Below are 9684 nucleotides of genomic sequence, written 5' to 3'. Positions count from 1 at the left end.
AGGCCTCCAACTGAGCAGGATTAGTGTAGCAATGTGTAAAGGCGTGAGAGTAGGCCTCGAAAACAGCGGAGTGCAATGCGATGGGTTCTCCTAATCTGATAGAATATGTGCTTGTTTCTGTGTTTGTGGAGTAGCATTGTTATACCAGGGTTGGTTCTGATGCCGAGAAGGAAGCGTTCCTTGTGTTTCCATTTTCGGAGAGGCCTCCAACTGAGCAGGATTAGTGTAGCAATGTGTAAAGGCGTGAGAGTGGGCCTCGAAAACAGCGGAGTGCGATGCGATGGGTTCTCCTAATCTGATAGAATATGTGCTTGTTTCTGTGTTTGTGGAGTAGCATTGTTATACCAGGGTTGGTTCTGATGCCGAGAAGGAAGCGTTCCTTGTGTTTCCATTTTCAGAGAGGCCTCCAACTGAGCAGGATTAGTGTAGCAATGTGTAAAGGCGTAAGAGTGGGCCTCGAAAACAGCGGAGTGCAATGCGATGGGTTCTCCTAATCTGATAGAATATGTGCTTGATTCTGTGTTTGTGGAGTAGCATTGTTATACCAGGGTTGGTTCTGATGCCGAGAAGGAAGCGTTCCTTGTGTTTCCATTTTCGGAGAGGCCTCCAACTGAGCAGGATTAGTGTAGCAATGTGTAAAGGCGTGAGAGTGGGCCTCGAAAACAGCGGAGTGCGATGCGATGGGTTCTCCTAATCTGATAGAATATGTGCTTGTTTCTGTGTTTGTGGAGTAGCATTGTTATACCAGGGTTAATTCTGATGCCGAGAAGGAAGCGTTCCTTGTGTTTCCATTTTCAGAGAGGCCTCCAACTGAGCAGGATTAGTGTAGCAATGTGTAAAGGCATGAGAGTTGGCCTCGAAAACAGCGGAGTGCAATGCGATGGGTTCTCCTAATCTGATAGAATATGTGCTTGTTTCTGTGTTTGTGGAGTAGCATTGTTATACCAGGGTTGGTTCTGATGCCGAGAAGGAAGCGTTCCTTGTGTTTCAATTTTCGGAGAGGCCTCCAACTGAGCAGGATTAGTGTAGCAATGTGTAAAGGCGTGAGAGTAGGCCTCGAAAACAGCGGAGTGCAATGCGATGGGTTCTCCTAATCTGATAGAATATGTGCTTGTTTCTGTGTTTGTGGAGTAGCATTGTTATACCAGGGTTGGTTCTGATGCCGAGAAGGAAGCGTTCCTTGTGTTTCCATTTTCGGAGAGGCCTCAAACTGAGCAGGATTAGTGTAGCAATGTGTAAAGGCGTGAGAGTGGGCCTCGAAAACAGCGGAGTGCGATGCGATGGGTTCTCCTAATCTGATAGAATATGTGCTTGTTTCTGTGTTTGTGGAGTAGCATTGTTATACCAGGGTTGGTTCTGATGCCGAGAAGGAAGCGTTCCTTGTGTTTCCATTTTCAGACAGGCCTCTAACTGAGCAGGATTAGTGTAGCAATGTGTAAAGGCGTAAGAGTGGGCCTCGAAAACAGCGGAGTGCAATGCGATGGGTTCTCCTAATCTGATAGAATATGTGCTTGTTTCTGTGTTTGTGGAGTAGCATTGTTATACCAGGGTTGGTTCTGATGCCGAGAAGAAAGCGTTTCTTGTGTTTCCATTTTCGGAGAGGCCTCCAACTGAGCAGGATTAGTGTAGCAATGTGTAAAGGCGTGAGAGTGGGCCTCGAAAACAGCGGAGTGCAATGCGATGGGTTCTCCTAATCAGATAGAATATGTGCTTGTTTCTGTGTTTGTGGAGTAGCATTGTTATACCAGGGTTGGTTTTGATGCCGAGAAGGAAGCGTTTCTTGTGTTTCCATTTTCGGAGAGGCCTCCAACTGAGCAGGATTAGTGTAGCAATGTGTAAAGGCGTGAGAGTGGGCCTCGAAAACACCGGAGTGCAATGCGATGGGTTCTCCTAATCTGATAGAATATGTGCTTGTTTCTGTGTTTGTGGAGTAGCATTGTTATACCAGGGTTGGTTCTGATTCCGAGAAGGAAGCGTTCCTGGTGTTTCCATTTTCAGAGAGGCCTCCAACTGAGCAGGATTAGTGTAGCAATGTGTAAAGGCGTGAGAGTGGGCCTCGAAAACAGCGGAGTGCAATGCGATGGGTTCTCCTAATCTGATAGAATATGTGCTTGTTTCTGTGTTTGTGGAGTAGCATTGTTATACCAGGGTTGGTTCTGATGCCGAGAAGGGAGCGTTCCTTGTGTTTCCATTTTCAGAGAGGCCTCCAACTGAGCAGGATTAGTGTAGCAATGTGTAAAGGCGTGAGAGTGGGCCTCGAAAACAGCGGAGTGCAATGCGATGGGTTCTCCTAATCTGATAGAATATGTGCTTGTTTCTGTGTTTGTGGAGTAGCATTGTTATACCAGGGTTGGTTTTGATGCCGAGAAGAAAGCGTTTCTTGTGTTTCCATTTTCGGAGAGGCCTCCAACTGAGCAGGATTAGTGTAGCAATGTGTAAAGGCGTGAGAGTGGGCCTCGAAAACAGCGGAGTGCAATGCGATGGGTTCTCCTAATCTGATAGAATATGTGCTTGTTTCTGTGTTTGTGGAGTAGCATTGTTATACCAGGGTTGGTTCTGATGCCGAGAAGAAAGCGTTTCTTGCGTTTCCATTTTTGGAGAGGCCTCCAACTGAGCAGGATTAGTGTAGCAATGTGTAAAGGCGTGAGAGTGGGCCTCGAGAACAGCGGAGTGCAATGCGATGGGTTCTCCTAATCTGATAGAATATGTGCTTGTTTCTGTGTTTGTGGAGTAGCATTGTTATACCAGGGTTGGTTCTGATGCCGAGAAGGAAGCGTTCCTTGTGTTTCCATTTTCGGAGAGGCCTCCAACTGAGCAGGATTAGTGTAGCAATGTGTAAAGGCGTGAGAGTGGGCCTCGAAAACAGCGGAGTGCAATGCGATGGGTTCTCCTAATCTGATAGAATATGTGCTTGTTTCTGTGTTTGTGGAGTAGCATTGTTATACCAGGGTTGGTTTTGATGCCGAGAAGGAAGCGTTTCTTGTGTTTCCATTTTCGGAGAGGCCTCCAACTGAGCAGGATTAGTGTAGCAATGTGTAAAGGCGTGAGAGTGGGCCTCGAAAACACCGGAGTGGAATGCGATGGGTTCTCCTAATCTGATAGAATATGTGCTTGTTTCTGTGTTTGTGGAGTAGCATTGTTATACCAGGGTTGGTTCTGATGCCGAGAAGGAAGCGTTCCTTGTGTTTCCATTTTCGGAGAGGCCTCCAACTGAGCAGGATTAGTGTAGCAATGTGTAAAGGCGTGAGAGTGGGCCTCGAAAACAGCGGAGTCCGATGCGATGGGTTCTCCTAATCTGATAGAATATGTGCTTGTTTCTGTGTTTGTGGAGTAGCATTGTTATACCAGGGTTGGTTCTGATGCCGAGAAGGAAGCGTTCCTCGTGTTTCCATTTTCGGAGAGGCCTCCAACTGAGCAGGATTAGTGTAGCAATGTGTAAAGGCGTGAGAGTGGGCCTCGAAAACAGCGGAGTGCAATGCGATGGGTTCTCCTAATCTGATAGAATATGTGCTTGTTTCTGTGTTTGTGGAGTAGCATTGTTATACCAGGTTTGGTTTTGATGCCGAGAAGGAAGCGTTTCTTGTGTTTCCATTTTCGGAGAGGCCTCCAACTGAGCAGGATTAGTGTAGCAATGTGTAAAGGCGTGAGAGTGGGCCTCGAAAACACCGGAGTGCAATGCGATGGGTTCTCCTAATCTGATAGAATATGTGCTTGTTTCTGTGTTTGTGGAGTAGCATTGTTATACCAGGGTTGGTTCTGATGCCGAGAAGGAAGCGTTCCGTGTGTTTCCATTTTCAGAGAGGCCTCCAACTGAGCAGGATTAGTGTAGCAATGTGTAAAGGCGTGAGAGTGGGCCTCGAAAACAGCGGAGTGCAATGCGATGGGTTCTCCTAATCTGATAGAATATGTGCTTGTTTCTGTGTTTGTGGAGTAGCATTGTTATACCAGGGTTGGTTCTGATGCCGAGAAGGGAGCGTTCCTTGTGTTTCCATTTTCAGAGAGGCCTCCAACTGAGCAGGATTAGTGTAGCAATGTGTAAAGGCGTGAGAGTGGGCCTCGAAAACACCGGAGTGCAATGCGATGGGTTCTCCTAATCTGATAGAATATGTGCTTGTTTCTGTGTTTGTGGAGTAGCATTGTTATACCAGGGTTGGTTCTGATGCCGAGAAGAAAGCGTTTCTTGTGTTTCCATTTTTGGAGAGGCCTCCAACTGAGCAGGATTAGTGTAGCAATGTGTAAAGGCGTGAGAGTGGGGCTCGAGAACAGCGGAGTGCAATGCGATGGGTTCTCCTAATCTGATAGAATATGTGCTTGTTTCTGTGTTTGTGGAGTAGCATTGTTATACCAGGGTTGGTTCTGATGCCGAGAAGGAAGCGTTCCTTGTGTTTCCATTTTCGGAGAACCTCCAACTGAGCAGGATTAGTGTAGCAATGTGTAAAGGCGTGAGAGTGGGCCTCGAAAACAGCGGAGTGCAATGCGATGGGTTCTCCTAATCTGATAGAATATGTGCTTGTTTCTGTGTTTGTGGAGTAGCATTGTTATACCAGGGTTGGTTTTGATGCCGAGAAGGAAGCGTTTCTTGTGTTTCCATTTTCGGAGAGGCCTCCAACTGAGCAGGATAAGTGTAGCAATGTGTAAAGGCGTGAGAGTGGGCCTCGAAAACACCGGAGTGCAATGCGATCGGTTCTCCTAATCTGATAGAATATGTGCTTGTTTCTGTGTTTGTGGAGTAGCATTGTTATACCAGGGTTGGTTCTGATGCCGAGAAGGAAGCGTTCCTTGTGTTTCCATTTTCGGAGAGGCCTCCAACTGAGCAGGATTAGTGTAGCAATGTGTAAAGGCGTGAGAGTGGGCCTCGAAAATAGCGGAGTCCGATGCGATGGGTTCTCCTAATCTGATAGAATATGTGCTTGTTTCTGTGTTTGTGGAGTAGCATTGTTATACCAGGGTTGGTTCTGATGCCGAGAAGGAAGCGTTCCTTGTGTTTCCATTTTCAGAGAGGCCTCCAACTGAGCAGGATTAGTGTAGCAATGTGTAAAGGCGTGAGAGTGGGCCTCGAAAACAGCGGAGTGCAATGCGATGGGTTCTCCTAATCTGATAGAATATGTGCTTGTTTCTGTTTTTGTGGAGTAGCATTGTTATACCAGGGTTGGTTCTGATGCCGAGAAGGAAGCGTTCCTCGTGTTTCCATTTTCGGAGAGGCCTCCAACTGAGCAGGATTAGTGTAGCAGTGTGTAAAGGCGTGAGAGTGGGCCTCGAAAACAGCGGAGTGCAATGCGATGGGTTCTCCTAATCTGATAGAATATGTGCTTGTTTCTGTGTTTGTGGAGTAGCATTGTTATACCAGGTTTGGTTTTGATGCCGAGAAGGAAGCGTTTCTTGGGTTTCCATTTTCGGAGAGGGCTCCAACTGAGCAGGATTAGTGTAGCAATGTGTAAAGGCGTGAGGGTGGGCCTCGAAAACACCGGAGTGCAATGCGATGGGTTCTCCTAATCTGATAGAATAGGTGCTTGTTTCTGTGTTTGTGGAGTAGCATTGTTATACCAGGGTTGGTTCTGATGCCGAGAAGGAAGCATTCCTTGTGTTTCCATTTTCAGAGAGGCCTCCAACTGAGCAGGATTAGTGTAGCAATGTGTAAAGGCGTGAGAGTTGGCCTCGAAAACAGCGGAGTGCAATGCGATGGGTTCTCCTAATCTGATAGAATATGTGCTTGTTTCTGTGTTTGTGGAGTAGCATTGTTATACCAGGGTTGGTTCTGATGCCGAGAAGGAAGCGTTCCTTGTGTTTCCATTTTCGGAGAGACCTCCAACTGAGCAGGATTAGTGTAGCAATGTGTAAAGGCGTGAGAGTAGGCCTCGAAAACAGCGGAGTGCAATGCGATGGGTTCTCCTAATCTGATAGAATATGTGCTTGTTTCTGTGTTTGTGGAGTAGCATTGTTATACCAGGGTTGGTTCTGATGCCGAGAAGGAAGCGTTCCTTGTGTTTCCATTTTCGGAGAGGCCTCCAACTGAGCAGGATTAGTGTAGCAATGTGTAAAGGCGTGAGAGTGGGCCTCGAAAACAGCGGAGTGCGATGCGATGGGTTCTCCTAATCTGATAGAATATGTGCTTGTTTCTGTGTTTGTGGAGTAGCATTGTTATACCAGGGTTGGTTCTGATGCCGAGAAGGAAGCGTTCCTTGTGTTTCCATTTTCAGAGAGGCCTCCAACTGAGCAGGATTAGTGTAGCAATGTGTAAAGGCGTAAGAGTGGGCCTCGAAAACAGCGGAGTGCAATGCGATGGGTTCTCCTAATCTGATAGAATATGTGCTTGTTTCTGTGTTTGTGGAGTAGCATTGTTATACCAGGGTTGGTTCTGATGCCGAGAAGGAAGCGTTCCTTGTGTTTCCATTTTCAGAGAGGCCTCCAACTGAGCAGGATTAGTGTAGCAATGTGTAAAGGCGTGAGAGTGGGCCTCGAAAACAGCGGAGTGCAATGCGATGGGTTCTCCTAATCTGATAGAATATGTGCTTGTTTCTGTGTTTGTGGAGTAGCATTGTTATACCAGGGTTGGTTCTGATGCCGAGAAGGAAGCGTTCCTCGTGTTTCCATTTTCGGAGAGGCCTCCAACTGAGCAGGATTAGTGTAGCAATATGTAAAGGCGTGAGAGTGGGCCTCGAAAACAGCGGAGTGCAATGCGATGGGTTCTCCTAATCTGATAGAATATGTGCTTGTTTCTGTGTTTGTGGAGTAGCATTGTTATACCAGGTTTGGTTTTGATGCCGAGAAGGAAGCGTTTCTTGTGTTTCCATTTTCGGAGAGGCCTCCAACTGAGCAGGATTAGTGTAGCAATGTGTAAAGGCGTGAGAGTGGGCCTCGAAAACACCGGAGTGCAATGCGATGGGTTCTCCTAATCTGATAGAATATGTGCTTGTTTCTGTGTTTGTGGAGTAGCATTGTTATACCAGGGTTGGTTCTGATGCCGAGAAGGAAGCGTTCCTTGTGTTTCCATTTTCAGAGAGGCCTCCAACTGAGCAGGATTAGTGTAGCAATGTGTAAAGGCGTGAGAGTGGGCCTCGAAAACAGCGGAGTGCAATGCGATGGGTTCTCCTAATCTGATAGAATATGTGCTTGTTTCTGTGTTTGTGGAGTAGCATTGTTATACCAGGGTTGGTTCTGATGCCGAGAAGGGAGCGTTCCTTGTGTTTCCATTTTCAGAGAGGCCTCCAACTGAGCAGGATTAGTGTAGCAATGTGTAAAGGCGTGAGAGTGGGCCTCGAAAACAGCGGAGTGCAATGCGATGGGTTCTCCTAATCTGATAGAATATGTGCTTGTTTCTGTGTTTGTGGAGTAGCATTGTTATACCAGGGTTGGTTTTGATGCCGAGAAGAAAGCGTTTCTTGTGTTTCCATTTTCGGAGAGGCCTCCAACTGAGCAGGATTAGTGTAGCAATGTGTAAAGGCGTGAGAGTGGGCCTCGAAAACAGCGGAGTGCAATGCGATGGGTTCTCCTAATCTGATAGAATATGTGCTTGTTTCTGTGTTTGTGGAGTAGCATTGTTATACCAGGGTTGGTTCTGATGCCGAGAAGGGAGCGTTCCTTGTGTTTCCATTTTCGGAGAGGCCTCCAACTGAGCAGGATTAGTGTAGCAATGTGTAAAAGCGTGAGAGTGGGCCTCGAAAACACCGGAGTGCAATGCGATGGGTTCTCCTAATCTGATAGAATATGTGCTTGTTTCTGTGTTTGTGGAGTAGCATTGTTATACCAGGGTTGGTTTTGATGCCGAGAAGAAAGCGTTTCTTGTGTTTCCATTTTCAGAGAGGCCTCCAACTGAGCAGGATTAGTGTAGCAATGTGTAAAGGCGTGAGAGTTGGCCTCGAAAACAGCGGAGTGCAATGCGATGGGTTCTCCTAATCTGATAGAATATGTGCTTGTTTCTGTGTTTGTGGAGTAGCATTGTTATACCAGGGTTGGTTCTGATGCCGAGAAGGAAGCGTTCCTTGTGTTTCCATTTTCGGAGAGGCCTCCAACTGAGCAGGATTAGTGTAGCAATGTGTAAAGGCGTGAGAGTAGGCCTCGAAAACAGCGGAGTGCAATGCGATGGGTTCTCCTAATCTGATAGAATATGTGCTTGTTTCGGTGTTTGTGGAGTAGCATTGTTATACCAGGGTTGGTTCTGATGCCGAGAAGGAAGCGTTCCTTGTGTTTCCATTTTCGGAGAGGCCTCCAACTGAGCAGGATTAGTGTAGCAATGTGTAAAGGCGTGAGAGTGGGCCTCGAAAACAGCGGAGTGCGATGCGATGGGTTCTCCTAATCTGATAGAATATGTGCTTGTTTCTGTGTTTGTGGAGTAGCATTGTTATACCAGGGTTGGTTCTGATGCCGAGAAGGAAGCGTTCCTTGTGTTTCCATTTTCAGAGAGGCCTCCAACTGAGCAGGATTAGTGTAGCAATGTGTAAAGGCGTAAGAGTGGGCCTCGAAAACAGCGGAGTGCAATGCGATGGGTTCTCCTAATCTGATAGAATATGTGCTTGTTTCTGTGTTTGTGGAGTAGCATTGTTATACCAGGGTTGGTTCTGATGCCGAGAAGGAAGCGTTCCTTGTGTTTCCATTTTCAGAGAGGCCTCCAACTGAGCAGGATTAGTGTAGCAATGTGTAAAGGCGTGAGAGTGGGCCTCGAAAACAGCGGAGTGCAATGCGATGGGTTCTCCTAATCTGATAGAATATGTGCTTGTTTCTGTGTTTGTGGAGTAGCATTGTTATACCAGGGTTGGTTCTGATGCCGAGAAGGAAGCGTTCCTCGTGTTTCCATTTTCGGAGAGGCCTCCAACTGAGCAGGATTAGTGTAGCAATGTGTAAAGGCGTGAGAGTGGGCCTCGAAAACAGCGGAGTGCAATGCGATGGGTTCTCCTAATCTGACAGAATATGTGCTTGTTTCTGTGTTTGTGGAGTAGCATTGTTATACCAGGTTTGGTTTTGATGCCGAGAAGGAAGCGTTTCTTGTGTTTCCATTTTCGGAGAGGCCTCCAACTGAGCAGGATTAGTGTTGCAATGTGTAAAGGCGTGAGAGTGGGCCTCGAAAACACCGGAGTGCAATGCGATGGGTTCTCCTAATCTGATAGAATATGTGCTTGTTTCTGTGTTTGTGGAGTAGCATTGTTATACCAGGGTTGGTTCTGATGCCGAGAAGGAAGCGTTCCTTGTGTTTCCATTTTCAGAGAGGCCTCCAACTGAGCAGGATTAGTGTAGCAATGTGTAAAGGCGTGAGAGTGGGCCTCGAAAACAGCGGAGTGCAATGCGATGGGTTCACCTAATCTGATAGAATATGTGCTTGTTTCTGTGTTTGTGGAGTAGCATTGTTATACCAGGGTTGGTTCTGATGCCGAGAAGGGAGCGTTCCTTGTGTTTCCATTTTCAGAGAGGCCTCCAACTGAGCAGGATTAGTGTAGCAATGTGTAAAGGCGTGAGAGTGGGCCTCGAAAACAGCGGAGTGCAATGCGATGGGTTCTCCTAATCTGATAGAATATGTGCTTGTTTCTGTGTTTGTGGAGTAGCATTGTTATACCAGGGTTGGTTTTGATGCCGAGAAGAAAGCGTTTCTTGTGTTTCCATTTTCGGAGAGGCCTCCAACTGAGCAGGATTAGTGTAGCAATGTGTAAAGGCGTGAGAGTGGGCCTCGAAAACAGCGGAGTGCAATGCGATGGG

This window comes from Haemaphysalis longicornis, unplaced genomic scaffold (assembly GCF_048455015.1).
Source record: "Haemaphysalis longicornis isolate Haplotype H1 unplaced genomic scaffold, Haemaphysalis longicornis Haplotype H1 scaffold_11, whole genome shotgun sequence".
NCBI lineage: Eukaryota > Metazoa > Arthropoda > Arachnida > Ixodida > Ixodidae > Haemaphysalis > Haemaphysalis longicornis.
This window is presented reverse-complemented; position numbering follows the sequence as displayed.